Below are 24,204 nucleotides of genomic sequence, written 5' to 3'. Positions count from 1 at the left end.
GTAAACTTCCACAGGCACTGAATCTCACTGGGGTACACTTCCACAAGCACTGACTCTGAATGGGGTAAACTTCCACAGGCACTGACTATCACTGGGGTACACTTCCACATGCACTGACTCTGAATGGGGTAAACTTCCACAGGCACTGACACTGAATGGGGTAAACATCCACAGGTACTTGCTCTGAATGGGGTAATCTTCCAGAGGCAATGACACTAACTGGGGTACACTCCCACAGGCACTGACTCTGAATGGGGTAAACTTCCACAGGCACTGACTCTCACTGGGGTACACTTCCACAGGCACTGAATCTGAATGGGGTAAACTTCCACAGGCACTGATTCTCACTTGGGTACACTTCTTCAGGCACTGACTCTCACTGGGGTACATTTCCACAGGCACTGACTCTCACTGGGGTACATTTCCACAGGCACTGACTCTCACTTGGATACACTTCGACAGACACTGACTCTCACTTGGGTACACTTCTGCAGGCACTGACTGTCACTGGGGTACATTTCCACAGGCACTGACTCTCACTGGTGTACATTTCCACATGCACTGACTCTGAGTGGAGTACACTTCTATCGGCACTGAATCTGAGTGGTGTAAACATCTAGAGGTACTGAATCTGAATGGTGTAAACTTCCACAGGCACTGACTCTCACTGGGGTACACTACCACAGGCACTGACTCTCACTGGGGTACATTTACACATGCACTGACTCTGAATGGGGTAAACTTCCACAGGCACTGACTCTAACTCGGGTACACTTCGACAGGCACTGAATCTGAATGTGGTAAACTTCTACAGGTACTGAATCTGAATGGGGTAAACTTCCACAGGCACTGACTCTAAATGGCTTAAACTTCCACAGGCACTGACTCTCAATGGGGTACACTTCCAAAGGCACTTACTCTCACTGGGGTACACTTACACAGGCACTGACTCGGAATGGGGAAAACTTCCAAAGGCACTGCCTCTCACTGGGTTACACTTCCACAGGCACTGACTCTGAATGGGGTAAACTTCCACAGGCACTGACTCTGAATGGGGTAAACATCGACAGGCACTGAATCTCACTGGGGTACACTTACACAGGCACTGAATCTGAATGGGGTACACTTCCACAGGCAATGAATCTGAATGGGGTAAACTTCCACAGGCACTGACACTGAATGGGGAAATCTTCCAGAGGCAATGACTCTAACTGGGGTACACTCCCACAGGCACTGACTCTCACAGAGTGACACTTCCACAGCCACTGACTCTGAATGGGGTACACTTCCACAGGCATTGACCCTCACTTGGGTGCACTTCCACAGGCACTGACTCTCACTGGGGTACACTTCCAGAGGCACTGACTCTGAATGGGGTAAACTTCCACAGGCACTGACTCTCACTGGGGTACACTTCCAGAGGCACTGACTCTCACTGGCATACATATCCACAGGCAAAGTCTCTCACTGGGGTACATTTCCACATGCACTGACTCTCACTTGGATACACTTCTGCAGGCACTGACTCTCACTTGGGTACACTTCTTCAGGCACTGACTCTCACTGGGGTACATTTCCAGAGGCACTGACTCTCACTGGGGTACACTTCCACAGGCACTGACTCTCACTGGGGTACACTTACACAGGCACTGACTCGGAATGGGGAAAACTTCCAAAGGCACTGACTCTCACTGGGGTACACTTCCACAGGCACTGACTCTGAATGGGGTAAACTTCCACAGGCACTGACTCTGAATGGGGTTAACTTCTACAGGCTCTGAATCTGAATGGGACAAACTTCTACAGGTACTGAATCTGAATGGGGTAAACTTCCACAGGCACTGAATCTCACTGGGGTACACTTACACAGGCACTGACTCTGAATGGTGTAAACTTCCACAGGCACTGACTCTCACTGGGGTACATTTCCACAGGCACTGACTCTCACTTGGGTACACTTCTGCAGGCACTGACTCTCACTGGGGTACATTTCCACAGGCACTAACTCTCACTGGTGTACATTTCCACATGCTTTGACTCTGAGTGGGGTACACTTCTATCGGCACTGAATCTGAGTGGTGTAAACTTCTAGAGGAACTGAATCTGAATGGGGTAAACTTGCACAGGCACTGACTCTGAATGGGGTAAACTTCCACAGGCACTGACTCTCACTGGGGTACACTTCCACAGGCACTGACTCTCACTGGGGTACACTTCCACAGGCATTGAATCTGAATGGGGTAAACTTCCACAGGCACTGACTATGAATGGGGTAAACATCCACAGGTACTGACTCTGAAAGAGGAAATCTTCCAGAGGCAATGACTCTAACTGTGGTACACTCCCACAGGCACTGACTCTCACAGGGGGACACTTCCACTGCCACTGACTTCGAATGGGGTACACTTCCACTGGCATTGACACTCACTTGGGTGCACGTACACAGGCACACACTCTCACTGGGGTAAACTTCCAGAGGCGCTGACTCTGAATGGGGTAAACGTCCACAGGCACTGACGCTCTCTGGGGTACACTTCCAGAGGCACTGACTCTGAATGGGGTAAACTTCCACAGGCACTGACTCTCACTTGGGTACACTTCTGCAGGCACTGACTCTCACTGGGGTACATTTTCACAGGCACTGACTCTCACTGGGGTGCATTTCCACAGGCACTGACCCTCACTTGTGTGCACTTCCACAGGCACTGACTCTGAATGGGGTAAACTTCCACAGGCATTGACTGTCACTGGGGTACACTTCCACAGGCACTGACTCTGAATGGGGTAAACTTCCACAGGCACTGACTCTCACTGGGGTACACTTCCACAGGCATTGAATCTCATTGGGGTACACTTACACAGGCACTGATTCGGAATCGGGTAAACTTCCAAAGGCACTGACTCTGAATTGGTTTAACTTCTGCAGGCTCTGAATCTGAATGGGGTAAACTTCTACAGGTACTGAATCTGAATGGGTAAACTTCCACAGGCACTGAATCTCACTGGGGTACACTTCCACAAGCACTGACTCTGAATGGGGTAAACTTCCACAGGCACTGACTCTCACTTGGGTACCCTTCTGCAGGCACTGAGTCTCACTGGGGTCCATTTTCGCAGGCACTGACTCTCACTGGGGTGCATTTCCACAGGCACTGACCCTCACTTGGGTGCACTTCCACAGGCACTGACTGTCACTGGGGTACACTTCCACAGGCACTGACTCTGAATGGGGTAAACTTCCACAGGCACTGACTCTGAATGGGGTTAACTTCTACAGGCTCTGAATCTGAATGGGATAAACTTCTACAGGTACTGAATCTGAATGGGATAAACTTCCACAGGCACTGAATCTCACTGGGGTACACTTCCACAGGCACTGAATCTCATTGGGGTACACTTACACAGGCACTGATTCGGAATCGGGTAAACTTCCACAGGCACTGACTCTGAATTGGTTTAACTTCTGCAGGCTCTGAATCTGAATGGGGTAAACTTCTACAGGTACTGAATCTGAATGGGTAAACTTCCACAGGCACTGAATCTCACTGGGGTACACTTCCACAAGCACTGACTCTGAATGGGGTAAACTTCCACAGGCACTGACTCTCACTGGGGTACACTTCCACAGGCACTGAATCTGAATGGGGTAAACTTCCACAGGCACTGATTCTCACTTGGGTACACTTCTTCAGGCACTGACTCTCACTGGGGTACATTTCCACAGGCACTGACTCTCACTGGGGTACATTTCCACAGGCACTGACTCTCACTTGGATACACTTCGACAGGCACTGACTCTCACTTGGGTACACTTCTGCAGGCACTGACTGTCACTGGGGTACATTTCCACAGGCACTGACTCTCACTGGTGTACATTTCCACATGCACTGACTCTGAGTGGAGTACACTTCTATCGGCACTGAATCTGAGTGGTGTAAACATCTAGAGGTACTGAATCTGAATGGTGTAAACTTCCACAGGCACTGACTCTCACTGGGGTACACTACCACAGGCACTGACTCTCACTGGGGTACATTTACACATGCACTGACTCTGAATGGGGTAAACTTCCACAGGCACTGACTCTAACTCTGGTATACTTCGACAGGCACTGAATCTGAATGTGGTAAACTTCTACAGGTACCGAATCTGAATGGGGTAAACTTCCACAGGCACTGACTCTGAATGGGTTAAACTTCCACAGGCACTGAATCTCAATGGGGTACACTTCCAAAGGCACTTACTCTCACTGGGGTACACTTACACAGGCACTGACTCGGAATGGGGAAAACTTCCAAAGGCACTGACTCTCACTGGGGTACACTTCCACAGGCACTGACTTTGAATGGGGTAAACTTCCACAGGCACTGACTCTGAATGGGGTAAACATCGACAGGTACTGAATCTGAATGGGGTAAACTTCCACAGGCACTGAATCTCACTGGGGTACACTTACACAGGCACTGAATCTGAATGGGGTACACTTCCAAAGGCACTGAATCTGAATGGGGTAAACTTCCACAGGCACTGACACTGAATGGGGAAATCTTCCAGAGGCAATGACTCTAACTGGGGTACACTCCCACAGGCACTGACTCTCACAGAGGGACACTTCCACAGCCACTGACTCTGAATGGGGTACACTTCCACAGGCATTGACCCTCACTTGGGTGCACTTCCACAGGCACTGACTCTCACTGGGGTACACTTCCAGAGGCACTGACTCTGAATGGGGTAAACTTCCACAGGCACTGACTCTCACTGGGGTACACTTCCAGAGGCACTGACTCTCACTGGCATACATATCCACAGGCAAAGTCTCTCACTGGGGTACATTTCCACATGCACTGACTCTCACTTGGATACACTTCTGCAGGCACTGACTCTCACTTGGGTACACTTCTTCAGGCACTGACTCTCACTGGGGTACATTTCCAGAGGCACAGACTCTCACTGGGGTACACTTCCACAGGCACTGACTCTCACTGGGTTACACTTACACAGGCACTGACTCGGAATGGGGAAAACTTCCAAAGGCACTGACTCTCACTGGGGTACACTTCCACAGGCACTGACTCTGAATGGGGTAAACTTCCACAGGCACTGACTCTGAATGGGGTTAACTTCTACAGGCTCTGAATCTGAATGGGGTTAACTTCTACAGGTACTGAAGCTGAATGGGGTAAACTTCCACAGGCGCTGATTCTGAATGGGGTAAACTTCCACAGGCACTGTCTCTCACTGGAGTGCACTTCCACAGGCAATGACTCTCACTGGGGTACACTTACACAGGCACTGACTCTGAATGGTGTAAATTTCCACAGGCACTGACTCTCACTTGGGTACACTTCTGCAGGCACTGACTCTCACTGGGGTACATTTCCACAGGCACTGACACTCACTGGTGTACATTTCCACATGCATTGACTCTGAGTGGGGTACACTTCTATCTGCACTGAATCTGAGTGGTGTAAACTTCTAGAGGAACTGAATCTGAATGGGGTAAACTTGCACAGGCACTGACTCTGAATGGGGTAAACTTCGACAGGCACTGACTCTCACTGGGGTACACTTCCACAGGCACTGAATCTGAATGGGGTAAACTTCCACAGGCACTGACTATGAATGGGGTAAACATCCACAGGTACTGACTCTGAAAGGGGAAATCTTCCAGAGGCAATGACTCTAACTGGGGTACACTCCCACAGGCACTGACTCTCACAGGGGGACACTTCTGCAGGCACTGACTCTCACTGGGGTACATTTTCACAGGCACTGACTCTCACTGGGGTGCACTTCCACAGGCACTGACTCTGAAAGGGGTAAACTTCCACAGGCACTGACTGTCACTGGGGTACACTTCCACAGGCACTGACTCTGAATGGGGTAAACTTCCACAGGCACTGACTCTCACTGGGGTACACTTCCACAGGCACTGAATCTCATTGGGGTACACTTACACAGGCACTGATTCGGAATCGGGTAAACTTCCACAGGCACTGACTCTGAATTGGTTTAAATTCTGCAGGCTCTGAATCTGAATGGGGTAAACTTCTACAGGTACTGAATCTGAATGGGTAAACTTCCACAGGCACTGAATCTCACTGGGGTACACTTCCACAAGCACTGACTCTGAATGGGGTAAACTTCCACAGGCACTGACTCTCACTGGGGTACACTTCCACAGGCACTGACTCTGAATGGGGTAAACTTCCACAGGCACTGACACTGAATGGGGTAAACATCCACAGGTACTTGCTCTGAATGGGGTAATCTTCCACAGGCAATGACACTAACTGGGGTACACTCCCACAGGCACTGACTCTGAATGGGGTAAACTTCCATAGGCACTGACTCTCACTGGGGTACACTTCCACAGGCACTGAATCTGAATGGGGTAAACTTCCACAGGCACTGATTCTCACTTGGGTACACTTCTTCAGGCACTGACTCTCACTGGGGTACATTTCCACAGGCACTGACTCTCACTGGGGTACATTTCCACAGGCACTGACTCTCACTTGGATACACTTCAACAGGCACTGACTCTCACTTGGGTACACGTCTGCAGGCACTGACTGTCACTGGCGTACATTTCCACAGGCACTGACTCTCACTGGTGTACATTTCCACATGCACTGACTCTGAGTGGAGTACACTTCTATCGGCACTGAATCTGAGTGGTGTAAACATCTAGAGGTACTGAATCTGAATGGTGTAAACTTCCACAGGCACTGACTCTCACTGGGGTACAATACCACAGGCACTGACTCTCACTGGGGTACATTTACACATGCACTGACTCTGAATGGGGTAAACTTCCACAGGCACTGACTCTAACTCGGGTACACTTCGACAGGCACTGAATCTGAATGTGGTAAACTTCTACAGGTACTGAATCTGAATGGGGTAAACTTCCACAGGCACTGACTCTGAATGGGTTAAACTTCCACAGGCACTGACTCTCAATGGGGTACACTTCCAAAGGCACTTACTCTCACTGGGGTACACTTACACAGGCACTGACTCGGAATGGGGAAAACTTCCAAAGGCACTGACTCTCACTGGGGTACACTTCCACAGGCACTGACTCTGAATGGGGTAAACTTCCACAGGCACTGACTCTGAATGGGGTAAACATCGACAGCTACTGAATCTGAATGGGGTAAACTTCCACAGGCACTGAATCTCACTGGGGTACACTTACACAGGCACTGAATCTGAATGGGGTAAACTTCCACAGGCACTGAATCTGAATGGGGTAAACTTCCACAGGCACTGACACTGAATGGGGAAATCTTCCAGAGGCAATGACTCTATCTGGGGTACACTCCCACAGGCACTGACTCTCACAGAGGGACACTTCCACAGCCACTGACTCTGAATGGGGTACACTTCCACAGGCATTGACCCTCACTTGGGTGCACTTCCACAGGCACTGACTCTCACTGGGGTACACTTCCAGAGGCACTGACTCTGAATGGGGTAAACTTCCACAGGCACTGACTCTCACTGGGGTACACTTCCAGAGGCACTGACTCTTACTGGCATACATATCCACAGGCAAAGTCTCTCACTGGGGTACATTTCCACATGCACTGACTCTCACTTGGATACACTTCTGCAGGCACTGACTCTCACTTGGGTACACTTCTTCAGGCACTGACCCTCACTGGGGTACATTTCCAGAGGCACTGACTCTCACTGGGGTACACTTCCACAGGCACTGACTCTCACTGGGGTACACTCACACAGGCCCTGACTCGGAATGGGGAAAACTTCCAAAGGCACTGACTCTCACTGGGGTACACTTCCACAGGCACTGACTCTGAATGGGGTAAACTTCCACAGGCACTGACTCTGAATGGGGTTAACTTCTACAGGCTCTGAAGCTGAATGGGGAAAACTTCCACAGGCACTGAATCTCACTGGGGTACACTTACACAGGCACTGACTCTGAATGGTGTAAACTTCCACAGGCACTGACTCTCACTGGGGTACACTTCCACAGGCACTGAATCTGAATGGGGTAAACTTCCACAGGCACTGACTGTGAATGGGGTAAACATCCACAGGTGCTGACTCTGAATGGGGAAATCTGCCAGAGGCAATGACTCTAACTGGGGTACACTCCCACAGGCAATGACTCTCACAGGGGGACACTTCCACTGCCACTGACTCCGAATGGGGTACACTTCCACTGGCATTGACACTCACTTGGGTGCACGTACACAGGCACACACTCTCACTGGGGTAAACTTCCAGAGGCACTGACTCTGAATGGGGTAAACTTCCACAGGCACTGACGCTCTCTGGGGTACACTTCCAGAGGCACTGACTCTGAATGGGGTAAACTTACACAGGCACTGACTCTCACTTGGGTACACTTCTGCAGGCACTGACTCTCACTGGGGTACATTTTCACAGGCACTGACTCTCACTGGGGTGCATTTCCACAGGCACTGACCCTCACTTGGGTGCACTTCCACAGGCACTGACTCTGAATGGCGTAAACTTCCACAGGCACAGCCTGTCACTGGGGTACACTTCCACAGGCACTGACTCTGAATGGGGTAAACTTCCATAGGCACTGACTCTCACTGGGGTACACTTCCACAGGCACTGCATCTCACTGGGGTACACTTACACAGGCACTGATTCGGAATGGGGTAAACTTCTACAGGCACTGACTCTGAATTGGTTTAACTTCTGCAGGCTCTGAATCTGAATGGGGTAAACTTCTACAGGTACTGAATCTGAATGGGGTAAACTTCCACAGGCACTGAATCTCACTGGGGTACACTTCCACAAGCACTGACTCTGAATGGGGTAAACTTCCACAGGCACTGGATCTCACTGGGGTACACTTCCACAGGCACTGACTCTGAATGGGGTAAACTTCCACAGGCACTGACACTGAATGGGGTAAACATCCACAGGTACTTGCTCTGAATGGGGTAATCTTCCAGAGGCAATGACACTAACTGGGGTACACTCCCACAGGCACTGACTCTGAATGGGGTAAACTTCAACAGGCACTGACTCGCACTGGGGTACACTTCCACAGGCACTGAATCTGAATGGGGTAAACTTCCACAGGCACTGATTCTCACTTGGGTACACTTCTGCAGGCACTGACTCTCACTGGGGTACATTTCCACAGGCACTGACCCTCACTGGTGTACATTTCCACATGCACTGACTCTGACTGGGGTACACTTCTATCGGCACTGAATCTGGGTGGTGTAAACTTCTCGAGGAACTGAATCTGAATGGGGTACACTTGCACAGGCACTGACTCTGAATGGGGTAAACTTCCACAGGCACTGACTCTCACTGGGGTACACTTCCACAGGCACTGACTCTCACTGGGGTACACTTCCACAGGCACTGAATCTGAATGGGGTAAACTTCCACAGGCACTGACTATGAATGGGGTAAACATCCACAGGGACTGACTCTGAAAGGGGAAATCTTCCAGAGGCAATGACTCTAACTGGGGTACACTCCCACAGGCACTGACTCTCACAGGGGGACACTTCCACTGCCACTTACTCTGAATGGGGTACACTTCCACTGGCATTGACACTCACTTGGGTGCACGTACACAGTCACACACTCTCACTGGGGTACACTTCCAGAGGCACTGACTCTGAATGGGGTAAACTTCCACAGGCACTGACTCTCACTTGGGTACACTTCTGCAGGCACTGACTCTCACTGGGGTACATTTTCACAGGCACTGACTCTCACTGGGGTGCATTTCCACAGGCACTGACCCTCACTTGTGTGCACTTCCACAGGCACTGACTCTGAATGGCGTAAACTTCCACAGGCACTGACTGTCACTGGGGTACACTTCCACAGGCACTGAATCTGAATGGGGTAAACTTCCACAGGCACTGACTCTCACTGGGGTACACTTCCACAGGCACTGAATCTCACTGGGGTACACTTACACAGGCACTGATTCGGAATGGGGTAAACTTCCACAGGCACTGACTCTGAATTGGTTTAACTTCTGCAGGCTCTGAATCTGAATGGGGTAAACTTCTACAGGTACTGAATCTGAATGGGGTAAACTTCCACAGGCACTGACTATCACTGGGGTACACTTCCACAGGCACTGACTCTGAATGTGGTCAACTTCCACAGGCACTGACTCTGAATGGGGTAAACATCCAGAGGTACTTGCTCTGAATGGTGTAATCTTCCAGAGGCAATGACACTAACTGGGGTACACTCCCACAGGCACTGACTCTGAATGGGGTAAACGTCCACAGGCACTGACTCTCACTGGGGTACACTTCCACAGGCACTGAATCTGAATGGGGTAAACTTCCACAGGCACTGACTCTCACTGGGGTACATTTCCACAGGCACTGACTCTCACTTGGATACACTTCGACAGGCACTGACTCTCACTTGGGTACACTTCTGCAGGCACTGAATGTCACTGGGGTACATTTCCACAGGCACTGACTCTCACTGGTGTACATTTCCACATGCACTGACTCTGAGTGGAGTACACTTCTATCGGCACTGAATCTGAGTGGTGTAAACTTCTAGAGGTACTGAATCTGAATGGGGTAAACTTCCACAGGCACTGACTCTCACTGGGGTACACTACCACAGGCACTGACTCTCACTGGGGTACATTTACACATGCACTGACTCTGAATGGGGTAAACTTCCACAGGCACTGACACTAACTCGGGTACACTTCGACAGGCACTGAATCTGAATGTGGTAAACTTCTACAGGTACTGAATCTGAATGGGGTAAACTTCCACAGGCACTGACTTTCACTGGGGTACATTTCCACAGGCACTGACTCTGAATGGGTTAAACTTCCACAGGCACTGACTCTCAATGGGGTACACTTCCAAAGGCACTTACTCTCACTGGGGTACACTTACACAGGCACTGACTCGGAATGGGGAAAACTTCCAAAGGCACTGACTCTCACTGGGGTACACTTCCACAGGCACTGACTCTGAATGGGGTAAACTTCCACAGGCACTGACTCTGAATGGGGTTAACTTCTACAGGCTCTGAAGCTGAATGGGGTAAACTTCCACAGGCACTGAATCTCACTGGGGTACACTTACACAGGCACTGACTCTGAATGGTGTAAACTTCCACAGGCACTGACTCTCACTGGGGTACACTTCCACAGGCACTGAATCTGAATGGGGTAAACTTCCACAGGCACTGACTGTGAATGGGGTAAACATCCACAGGTGCTGACTCTGAATGGGGAAATCTGCCAGAGGCAATGACTCTAACTGGGGTACACTCCCACAGGCAATGACTCTCACAGGGGGACACTTCCACTGCCACTGACTCCGAATGGGGTACACTTCCACTGGCATTGACACTCACTTGGGTGCACGTACACAGGCACACACTCTCACTGGGGTAAACTTCCAGAGGCACTGACTCTGAATGGGGTAAACTTCCACAGGCACTGACGCTCTCTGGGGTACACTTCCAGAGGCACTGACTCTGAATGGGGTAAACTTACACAGGCACTGACTCTCACTTGGGTACACTTCTGCAGGCACTGACTCTCACTGGGGTACATTTTCACAGGCACTGACTCTCACTGGGGTGCATTTCCACAGGCACTGACCCTCACTTGGGTGCACTTCCACAGGCACTGACTCTGAATGGCGTAAACTTCCACAGGCACAGCCTGTCACTGGGGTACACTTCCACAGGCACTGACTCTGAATGGGGTAAACTTCCATAGGCACTGACTCTCACTGGGGTACACTTCCACAGGCACTGCATCTCACTGGGGTACACTTACACAGGCACTGATTCGGAATGGGGTAAACTTCCACAGGCACTGACTCTGAATTGGTTTAACTTCTGCAGGCTCTGAATCTGAATGGGGTAAACTTCTACAGGTACTGAATCTGAATGGGGTAAACTTCCACAGGCACTGAATCTCACTGGGGTACACTTCCACAAGCACTGACTCTGAATGGGGTAAACTTCCACAGGCACTGACTCTCACTGGGGTACACTTCCACAGGCACTGACTCTGAATGGGGTAAACTTCCACAGGCACTGACACTGAATGGGGTAAACATCCACAGGTACTTGCTCTGAATGGGGTAATCTTCCAGAGGCAATGACACTAACTGGGGTACACTCCCACAGGCACTGACTCTGAATGGGGTAAACTTCAACAGGCACTGACTCGCACTGGGGTACACCTCCACAGGCACTGAATCTGAATGGGGTAAACTTCCACAGGCACTGATTCTCACTTGGGTACACTTCTGCAGGCACTGACTCTCACTGGGGTACATTTCCACAGGCACTGACCCTCACTGGTGTACATTTCCACATGCACTGACTCTGACTGGGGTACACTTCTATCGGCACTGAATCTGGCTGGTGTAAACTTCTCGAGGAACTGAATCTGAATGGGGTACACTTGCGCAGGCACTGACTCTGAATGGGGTAAACTTCCACAGGCACTGACTCTCACTGGGGTACACTTCCACAGGCACTGACTCTCACTGGGGTACACTTCCACAGGCACTGTATCTGAATGGGGTAAACTTCCACAGGCACTGACTATGAATGGGGTAAACATCCACAGGGACTGACTCTGAAAGGGGAAATCTTCCAGAGGCAATGACTCTAACTGGGGTACACTCCCACAGGCACTGACTCTCACAGGGGGACACTTCCACTGCCACTTACTCTGAATGGGGTACACTTCCACTGGCATTGACACTCACTTGGGTGCACGTACACAGTCACACACTCTCACTGGGGTAAACTTCCAGAGGCACTGACTCTGAATGGGGTAAACGTCCACAGGCACTGACGCTCTCTGGGGTACACTTCCAGAGGCACTGACTCTGAATGGGGTAAACTTCCACAGGCACTGACTCTCACTTGGGTACACTTCTGCAGGCACTGACTCTCACTGGGGTACATTTTCACAGGCACTGACTCTCACTGGGGTGCATTTCCACAGGCACTGACCCTCACTTGTGTGCACTTCCACAGGCACTGACTCTGAATGGCGTAAACTTCCACAGGCACTGACTGTCACTGGGGTACACTTCCACAGGCACTGAATCTGAATGGGGTAAACTTCCACAGGCACTGACTCTCACTGGGGTACACTTCCACAGGCACTGAATCTCACTGGGGTACACTTACACAGGCACTGATTCGGAATGGGGTAAACTTCCACAGGCACTGACTCTGAATTGGTTTAACTTCTGCAGGCTCTGAATCTGAATGGGGTAAACTTCTACAGGTACTGAATCTGAATGGGGTAAACTTCCACAGGCACTGACTATCACTGGGGTACACTTCCACAGGCACTGACTCTGAATGTGGTCAACTTCCACAGGCACTGACTCTGAATGGGGTAAACATCCAGAGGTACTTGCTCTGAATGGTGTAATCTTCCAGAGGCAATGACACTAACTGGGGTACACTCCCACAGGCACTGACTCTGAATGGGGTAAACGTCCACAGGCACTGACTCTCACTGGGGTACACTTCCACAGGCACTGAATCTGAATGGGGTAAACTTCCACAGGCACTGACTCTCACTGGGGTACATTTCCACAGGCACTGACTCTCACTTGGAGACACTTCGACAGGCACTGACTCTCACTTGGGTACACTTCTGCAGGCACTGAATGTCACTGGGGTACATTTCCACAGGCACTGACTCTCACTGGTGTACATTTCCACATGCACTGACTCTGAGTGGAGTACACTTCTATCGGCACTGAATCTGAGTGGTGTAAACTTCTAGAGGTACTGAATCTGAATGGGGTAAACTTCCACAGGCACTGACTCTCACTGGGGTACACTACCACAGGCACTGACTCTCACTGGGGTACATTTACACATGCACTGACTCTGAATGGGGTAAACTTCCACAGGCACTGACACTAACTCGGGTACACTTCGACAGGCACTGAATCTGAATGTGGTAAACTTCTACAGGTACTGAATCTGAATGGGGTAAACTTCCACAGGCACTGACTTTCACTGGGGTACATTTCCACAGGCACTGACTCTGAATGGGTTAAACTTCCACAGGCACTGACTCTCAATGGGGTACACTTCCAAAGGCACTTACTCTCACTGGGGTACACTTACACAGGCACTGACTCGGAATGGGGAAAACTTCCAAATGCACTGACTCTCAATGGGGTACACTTCCACAGGCACTGACTCTGAATGGGGTACACTTCCACAGGCACTGACTCTGAATGGGGTAAACATCGACAGGTACTGAATCTGAATGGGGTAAACTTCCACAGGCACTGAATCTCACTGGGGTACACTTACACAGGCACTGAATCTGAATGGGGTAAACTTCCACAGGCACTGACACTGAATGGGGTAAACATCCACAGCTACTGACTCTGAATGGGGAAATCTTCCAGAGGCAATGACTCTAACTGGGGTACACTCCCACAGGCACTGACTCTCACAGAGGGACACTTCCACAGCCACTGACTCTGAATGGGGTACACTTCCACAGGCATTGACCCTCACTTGGGTGCACTTCCACAGGCACTGACTCTCACTGGGGTACACTTCCAGAGGCACTGACTCTGAATGGGGTAAACTTCCACAGGCACTGACTCTCACTGTGGTACACTTCCAGAGGCACTGACTCTCACTGGCATACATATCCACAGGCAAAGTCTCTCACTGGGGTACATTTCCACATGCACTGAATCTGAGTGGGGTACACTTCCATGGGCAGTGACTCCTAATGGTGAGCCACTTCCCAGCCACTGAATCTCACTGGGGTACACTTCTACAGGCACTGACTCTCACAGGGGTACATTTCCACAGGCACTGACTCTGAATGTGGTAAACTTCCACAGGCATTGACTCTCACAGGAGTACTCTTCCACAGGCACTGAATCTGAATGGCATAAACTTCCACAGGCAATGACTCTCACTGGGGTACACTTCCACAGGCACTGAATCTGAATCGGGTAAACTTCCACAGGCACTGACTCTCACTGGGGTACACTTCCACAGGCAATGACTCTCACTGTGGTACACTTACACAGGCACTGACTCTGTCTGGGGTAAACTTCCAAAGGCACTGACTCTCACTGGGGTACACTTCCACAGGTACTGACTCTGAATGGGGTAAACTTCCACAGACACTGACTCTCACTGGGGTGCAATTCCACATGCACTGACTCTGAATGGGGTACACTTCTATAGGCAGTGACTCCTAATGGAGAGCCGCTCCCCAGCCACTGAATCTCACTGGGGTACACTTCTACAGGCACTGACTCTCACTGGGGTACATTACCACATGCACTGACTCTCACTTGGGTACATTTCTACTGGCACTGACTCTAAATGGGGTAAACTTCCACAGGCACTGACTCTCACTGGGGTACACTTCCTCAGGCACTGACTCTGAATGGGGTAAACTTCCACAGGCACTGACTCTGAATGGGGTACACTTCCACACGCACTGAATCTGAATGGGGTAAACATCTACAGGTACTGAATCTGAATGGGGTAAGCTTCCACAGGCACTGACTCTCACTGGGGTTCACTTCCACAGGCACTGACTCTGAAAGAGGTAAACTTCCACAGGCACTGACTCTCACTGGGGTAAACTTCCAAAGGCACTGACTCTCACTGGGGTACACTTCCACAGGCACTGACTCTGAATGGGGTTAACTTCTGCTGGCTCTGAATCTGAATGGGCTACATGTCCACAGGCACTGAATCTGAATGGGGTAAACTTCTACAGGTACTGAATCTGAATGGTCTAAACTTCTACAGGTGCTGAATCTGAATGGGGTAAACTTCCACAGGCACTGACTCTCACTGGAGTGCACTTCCACAGGCAATGACTCTCATTGGGGTACACTTCCACAGGCACTGACTCTGAATGGGTTAATCTTCCTCAGGCACTGACTCTCACTGGGGTAAACGTCCACAGGCACTGACTCTGAATGGGTTACACTTCCACAGGCACTGACTCTCACTGGGGTAAGCTTCCACAGGCACTGACTCTCACTGGGGTACACTTCCACAGGCACTGCATCTGAATGGGGTAAACTTCTCCAGGTACAGAATCTGAATGGGGTAAACTTCCACAGGCACTGACTCTCACTGGGGGACACTTCTACAGGCACTGACTCTCACTGGGGTACATTTCCACAGGCACTGACTCTCACTGGGGTACATTTCCACAGGCACTGACTCTCACTTGGGTACACTTCTACAGGCACTGACTCTCACTGGGGTACATTTCCACAGGCACTGACTCTCACTGGGGTACATTTCCACAGGCACTGACTCTCACTTGGGTACACTTCTACAGGCACTGACTCTCACTGGGGTACATTTCCACAGGCACTGACTCTCACTTGGGTACACTTCTGCAGGCATTGACTCTCACTTGGGGACACTTCTGCAGCCTCTGACTCTCACTGGAGTACATTTCCACAGGCACTGACTCTCACAGGGATACATTTCCAATGGCACTGAATCTCACTGGGGTACACTTCTACAGGCACTGAATCTGAATGGGGTAAACTTCTACTGGTACTGAATCTGAATGGGAAAAACTTCCACAAGCTCTGACTCTCACTGGGGTAAACTTCCACAGGCACTGACTCTGAATGGGGTAAACATCCACAGGCACTTACTCTCACTGGGGTACACTTCCACAGGCACTGACTCTGAATGGGGTAAACTTCCACAGGCTCTGAGTCTGATTGGGGTACACTGCCACAGGCACTGAATCTGAATGGGGTAAACTTCCACAGGCACTTATTCTGAATGGCGTAAACCTCTAGAGGCAATGACTCTCACTGAGCTAAACGTCCACAGGCACTGACTCTGAATGGGGTAAACTTCCACAGGCACTGACTCTCACTGGGGTACACTTCCACAGGCACTGAATCTGAATGTGGTAAACTTCCACAGGCACCGACTCTCACTTGGGTACACTTCTGCAGGCACTGACTCTCACTGGTGTACCTTTCCACATGCACCGACTCTGAATGGGGTACACTTCTGTAGGCAGTGACTCCGAATGGAGAGCCGCTCCCCAGCCACTGAATCTCACTGGGGTACACTTCTACAGGCACTGACTCTCACAGGGGTACATTTCCACTGTCACTGACTCTCACTGGGTACACTTCGACAGACACTGAATCTGAATGGTGTAAACTTCGACAGGGACTGAAGCTGAATGGGGTAAACTTCTACAGGCACTGAGTCTGAATGGGGTAAACTTCCACAGGCACTGACTTTCTCTGGGGTAAATTTCCACAGGCACTGACTTTCTCTGGGTTAAACTTCCACAGGCACTGACTCTCACTGGGGTACACTTCCACAGGCACTGACTCTCACAGGGGTACATTTCCACTGTCACTGACTCTCACTGGGTACACTTTGACAGGCACTGAATCTGAATGGTGTAAACTTCGACAGGGACTGAAGCTGAATGGGGTAAACTTCTACAGGCACTGAGTCTGAATGGGGTAAACTTCCACAGGCACTGACTTTCTCTGGGGTAAATTTCCACAGGCACTGACTTTCTCTGGGTTAAACTTCCACAGGCACTGACTCTCACTGGGGTACACTTCCACAGGCACTGAATCTCACTGGGGTACACTTACACAGGCACTGATTCGGAATGGGGAAAACTTCCAAAGGCACTGACTCTCACTGGGGTACACTTCCACAGGCACTGACTCTCACTGGGGTACACTTACACAGGCACTGTCTCTGATTGGCTTAAACATCCACAGGCACTGACTCTCACCGGGGTACACTTCCACAGGCACTGACTCTCACTGGGGTACACTTACACAGGCACTGACTCTGAGTGGGGTAAACTTCCAAAGGCACTGACTCTCACTGGGGTACACTACCACAGGCACTGACTCTCACTGGGGTACATTTACACATGCACTGACTCTGAATGGGGTAAACTTCCACAGGCACTGACACTAACTCGGGTACACTTCGACAGGCACTGAATCTGAATGTGGTAAACTTCTACAGGTACTGAATCTGAATGGGGTAAACTTCCACAGGCACTGACTTTCACTGGGGTACATTTCCACAGGCACTGACTCTGAATGGGTTAAACTTCCACAGGCACTGACTCTCAATGGGGTACACTTCCAAAGGCACTTACTCTCACTGGGGTACACTTACACAGGCACTGACTCGGAATGGGGAAAACTTCCAAATGCACTGACTCTCACTGGGGTACACTTCCACAGGCACTGACTCTGAATGGGGTAAACATCGACAGGTACTGAATCTGAATGGGGTAAACTTCCACAGGCACTGAATCTCACTGGGGTACACTTACACAGGCACTGAATCTGAATGGGGTAAACTTCCACAGGCACTGACACTGAATGGGGTAAACATCCACAGCTACTGACTCTGAATGGGGAAATCTTCCAGAGGCAATGACTCTAACTGGGGTACACTCCCACAGGCACTGACTCTCACAGAGGGACACTTCCACAGCCACTGACTCTGAATGGGGTACACTTCCACAGGCATTGACCCTCACTTGGGTGCACTTCCACAGGCACTGACTCTCACTGGGGTACACTTCCAGAGGCACTGACTCTGAATGGGGTAAACTTCCACAGGCACTGACTCTCACTGTGGTACACTTCCAGAGGCACTGACTCTCACTGGCATACATATCCACAGGCAAAGTCTCTCACTGGGGTACATTTCCACATGCACTGAATCTGAGTGGGGTACACTTCCATGGGCAGTGACTCCTAATGGTGAGCCACTTCCCAGCCACTGAATCTCACTGGGGTACACTTCTACAGGCACTGACTCTCACAGGGGTACATTTCCACAGGCACTGACTCTGAATGTGGTAAACTTCCACAGGCATTGACTCTCACAGGAGTACTCTTCCACAGGCACTGAATCTGAATGGCATAAACTTCCACAGGCAATGACTCTCACTGGGGTACACTTCCACAGGCACTGAATCTGAATCGGGTAAACTTCCACAGGCACTGACTCTCACTGGGGTACACTTCCACAGGCAATGACTCTCACTGTGGTACACTTACACAGGCACTGACTCTGTCTGGGGTAAACTTCCAAAGGCACTGACTCTCACTGGGGTACACTTCCACAGGTACTGACTCTGAATGGGGTAAACTTCCACAGACACTGACTCTCACTGGGGTGCAATTCCACATGCACTGACTCTGAATGGGGTACACTTCTATAGGCAGTGACTCCTAATGGAGAGCCGCTCCCCAGCCACTGAATCTCACTGGGGTACACTTCTACAGGCACTGACTCTCACTGGGGTACATTACCACATGCACTGACTCTCACTTGGGTACATTTCTACTGGCACTGACTCTAAATGGGGTAAACTTCCACAGGCACTGACTCTCACTGGGGTACACTTCCTCAGGCACTGACTCTGAATGGGGTAAACTTCCACAGGCACTGACTCTGAATGGGGTACACTTCCACACGCACTGAATCTGAATGGGGTAAACATCTACAGGTACTGAATCTGAATGGGGTAAGCTTCCACAGGCACTGACTCTCACTGGGGTTCACTTCCACAGGCACTGACTCTGAAAGAGGTAAACTTCCAGAGGCACTGACTCTCACTGGGGTAAACTTCCAAAGGCACTGACTCTCACTGGGGTACACTTCCACAGGCACTGACTCTGAATGGGGTTAACTTCTGCTGGCTCTGAATCTGAATGGGCTACATGTCCACAGGCACTGAATCTGAATGGGGTAAACTTCTACAGGTACTGAATCTGAATGGTCTAAACTTCTACAGGTGTTGAATCTGAATGGGGTAAACTTCCACAGGCACTGACTCTCACTGGAGTGCACTTCCACAGGCAATGACTCTCATTGGGGTACACTTCCACAGGCACTGACTCTGAATGGGTTAATCTTCCTCAGGCACTGACTCTCACTGGGGTAAACGTCCACAGGCACTGACTCTGAATGGGTTACACTTCCACAGGCACTGACTCTCACTGGGGTAAGCTTCCACAGGCACTGACTCTCACTGGGGTACACTTCCACAGGCACTGCATCTGAATGGGGTAAACTTCTCCAGGTACAGAATCTGAATGGGGTAAACTTCCACAGGCACTGACTCTCACTGGGGGACACTTCTACAGGCACTGACTCTCACTGGGGTACATTTCCACAGGCACTGACTCTCACTGGGGTACATTTCCACAGGCACTGACTCTCACTTGGGTACACTTCTACAGGCACTGACTCTCACTGGGGTACATTTCCACAGGCACTGACTCTCACTGGGGTACATTTCCACAGGCACTGACTCTCACTTGGGTACACTTCTACAGGCACTGACTCTCACTGGGGTACATTTCCACAGGCACTGACTCTCACTTGGGTACACTTCTGCAGGCATTGACTCTCACTTGGGGACACTTCTGCAGCCTCTGACTCTCACTGGAGTACATTTCCACAGGCACTGACTCTCACAGGGATACATTTCCAATGGCACTGAATCTCACTGGGGTACACTTCTACAGGCACTGAATCTGAATGGGGTAAACTTCTACTGGTACTGAATCTGAATGGGAAAAACTTCCACAAGCTCTGACTCTCACTGGGGTAAACTTCCACAGGCACTGACTCTGAATGGGGTAAACATCCACAGGCACTTACTCTCACTGGGGTACACTTCCACAGGCACTGACTCTGAATGGGGTAAACTTCCACAGGCACTGAGTCTGATTGGGGTACACTGCCACAGGCACTGAATCTGAATGGGGTAAACTTCCACAGGCACTTATTCTGAATGGCGTAAACCTCTAGAGGCAATGACTCTCACTGAGCTAAACGTCCACAGGCACTGACTCTGAATGGGGTAAACTTCCACAGGCACTGACTCTCACTGGGGTACACTTCCACAGGCACTGAATCTGAATGTGGTAAACTTCCACAGGCACCGACTCTCACTTGGGTACACTTCTGCAGGCACTGACTCTCACTGGTGTACCTTTCCACATGCACCGACTCTGAATGGGGTACACTTCTGTAGGCAGTGACTCCGAATGGAGAGCCGCTCCCCAGCCACTGAATCTCACTGGGGTACACTTCTACAGGCACTGACTCTCACAGGGGTACATTTCCACTGTCACTGACTCTCACTGGGTACACTTCGACAGACACTGAATCTGAATGGTGTAAACTTCGACAGGGACTGAAGCTGAATGGGGTAAACTTCTACAGGCACTGAGTCTGAATGGGGTAAACTTCCACAGGCACTGACTTTCTCTGGGGTAAATTTCCACAGGCACTGACTTTCTCTGGGTTAAACTTCCACAGGCACTGACTCTCACTGGGGTACACTTCCACAGGCACTGACTCTCACAGGGGTACATTTCCACTGTCACTGACTCTCACTGGGTACACTTTGACAGGCACTGAATCTGAATGGTGTAAACTTCGACAGGGACTGAAGCTGAATGGGGTAAACTTCTACAGGCACTGAGTCTGAATGGGGTAAACTTCCACAGGCACTGACTTTCTCTGGGGTAAATTTCCACAGGCACTGACTTTCTCTGGGTTAAACTTCCACAGGCACTGACTCTCACTGGGGTACACTTCCACAGGCACTGACTCTCACTGGGGTACACTTACACAGGCACTGTCTCTGATTGGCTTAAACATCCACAGGCACTGACTCTCACCGGGGTACACTTCCACAGGCACTGACTCTCACTGGGGTACACTTACACAGGCACTGACTCTGAGTGGGGTAAACTTCCAAAGGCACTGACTCTCACTGGGGTACACTTCCTCAGGCACTGACTCTGAATGGGGTAAACTTCCACAGGCACTGACTCTGAATGGGGTTAACTTCAACTGGCTCTGAATCTGAATGGGGTACATTTCCACAGGCACTGAATCTGAATGGTGTAAACTTCTACAGGTACTGAATCTGAATGGGGTAAACATCGACAGGCACTGAATCTGAATGGTGTAAACTTCTACATGGACTGAATCTGAATGGGGTAAACTTCCACAGGCACTGACTCTCACTGGGGTACACTTCCACAGGCACTGACTCTGAATGGGTTAAACTTCCACAGGCACTGACTCTCACTGTGGTAAACTTCCACAGTCACTGACTCTGAATGGGTTAAACTTCCACAGGCACTGACTCTCACTGAGGTAAACTTCCACAGGCACTGACTCTCACTGGGGTACACTTCCACAGGTACTGACACTGAATGGGGTAAACTTCCACAGGCAGTGACTCTGAAAAGGGTAATCTTCTGCAGACACTGAATCTGAATGGGTTAAACTTCCACAGGCACTGACTCTCACTGAGGTAAACTGCCACAGGCACTGACTTCACACTGGGGGACACTTCCACAGGCACTGACTCTGAAAGGGGTAAACTTCCACAGGCCCTGACTCTCACTGGGGTACACTTCCACAGGCAATGAATCTGAATGACGTAAACATCCACAGGTGCTGTCTCTGAATGGGGTAAATTTCCAGAGGCAATGACTCTCACTGGGGTAAACTTCCACAGCCACTGACTCTGAATGGGGTAAACTTCCACAGGCACTGAAATAAAAGCAAAATACTGCGGATGCTGGAAATCTGAAACAAAAACAAGAAATGCTGGAATCACTCAGCAGGTCTGGCAGCATCTGTGGAAAGAGAAGCAGAGTTAACGTTTCGGGTCAGTGACCCTTCTTCGGAACTGACAAATATTAGAAAAGTCACAGATTATAAACAAGTGAGGTGGGGGTGGGGCAAGAGATAACAAAGGAGAAGCTGCAGATTGGACCAGGCCACATAGCTGACCAAAAGGTCAAGGAGAAAACGCAAACAATATTGCTTTGTCTTTCAACACACCATTAACATATTGTTTGCCTTTTCTCCGTGAACTTTTGGTCAGCTATGTGGCCTGGTCCAATCTGCACCTTCTCCTTTGTTATCTCTTGGGCCACCCCTCCTCACTTGTTTATAATCTGTGACTTTTCTAATATTTGTCAGTTCCGAAGAAGGGTCACTGACCCGAAACGTAAACTCTGCTTCTCTTTCCACAGATGCTGCCAGACCTGCTGAGTGATTCCAGCATTTCTTGTTTTTGTTCCACAGGCACTGACACTCACTTGGGTGCACTTCCACAGGCACTGACTCTGAATGGGGTAAACTTCCACAGGCACTGACTCTGAATGGGGTAAACTTCCACAGGCCCTGACTCTCACTGGGGTGCACTTCCACAGGCACTGACTCTGAATGGGGCAAACTTCCACAGGCACTGACTCTCACTGGGGTACACTTCCACAGGCACTGAATCTGAATGGGGTAAACTTCCACAGGCCCTGACTCTCACTGGGGTGCACTTCCACAGGCTCTGACACTGAATGGGGCAAACTTCCACATGCACTGACTCTCACTGGGGTACACTTCCACAGGCACTGAATCTGAATGGCGTAAACATCCACATGCACTGACTCTGAGTGGGGTACACTTCTATCGGCAGTGACTCCTAATGGAGAGCCGCTCCCCTGCCACAGAATCTCACTGGGGTACACTTCTGCAGGGACTGACTGTCACTGGGGTTCACTTCCACAGGCACTGACTCTGAATGTGGTAAACTTCCACAGGCACTGACTCTGAATGGGGTAAACTTCCACAGGCACTGACTCTCACTGGGGTACACTTCCACAGGCACTGACTCTGAATGGGGTAAACTTCCACAGGCACTGACTCTCACTGGGGTACACTTCCACAGGCACTGAATCTGAATGGGGTAAACTTCCACAGGCACCGACTCTCACTTGGGATCACTTCTTCAGGCACTGACTCTCACTTGCGTACACTTCTACAGGCACTGACTCTCACTTGGGATCACTTCTTCAGGTATTGACTCTCACTGGGGTAAACTTCCACAGGCACTGACTCTGAATGGGGTTAACATCTACAGGCACTGCATCTGAATGGGGTAAACTTCTACAGGTACTGAATCTGAATGGGGTAAACTTCCACAGGCACTGACTCTCACTGGGGGACACATCCACAGGCACTGAATCTGAATGGGGTAAACTTCCACAGGCACTGACTCTCACTTGGGTACACTTCTACAGGCACTGACTCTCACTGGGGTCGATTTCCACAGTCACT

This window comes from Heterodontus francisci, chromosome 15 (assembly GCF_036365525.1).
Source record: "Heterodontus francisci isolate sHetFra1 chromosome 15, sHetFra1.hap1, whole genome shotgun sequence".
Classification (NCBI taxonomy): Eukaryota; Metazoa; Chordata; class Chondrichthyes; order Heterodontiformes; family Heterodontidae; genus Heterodontus; species Heterodontus francisci.
This window is presented reverse-complemented; position numbering follows the sequence as displayed.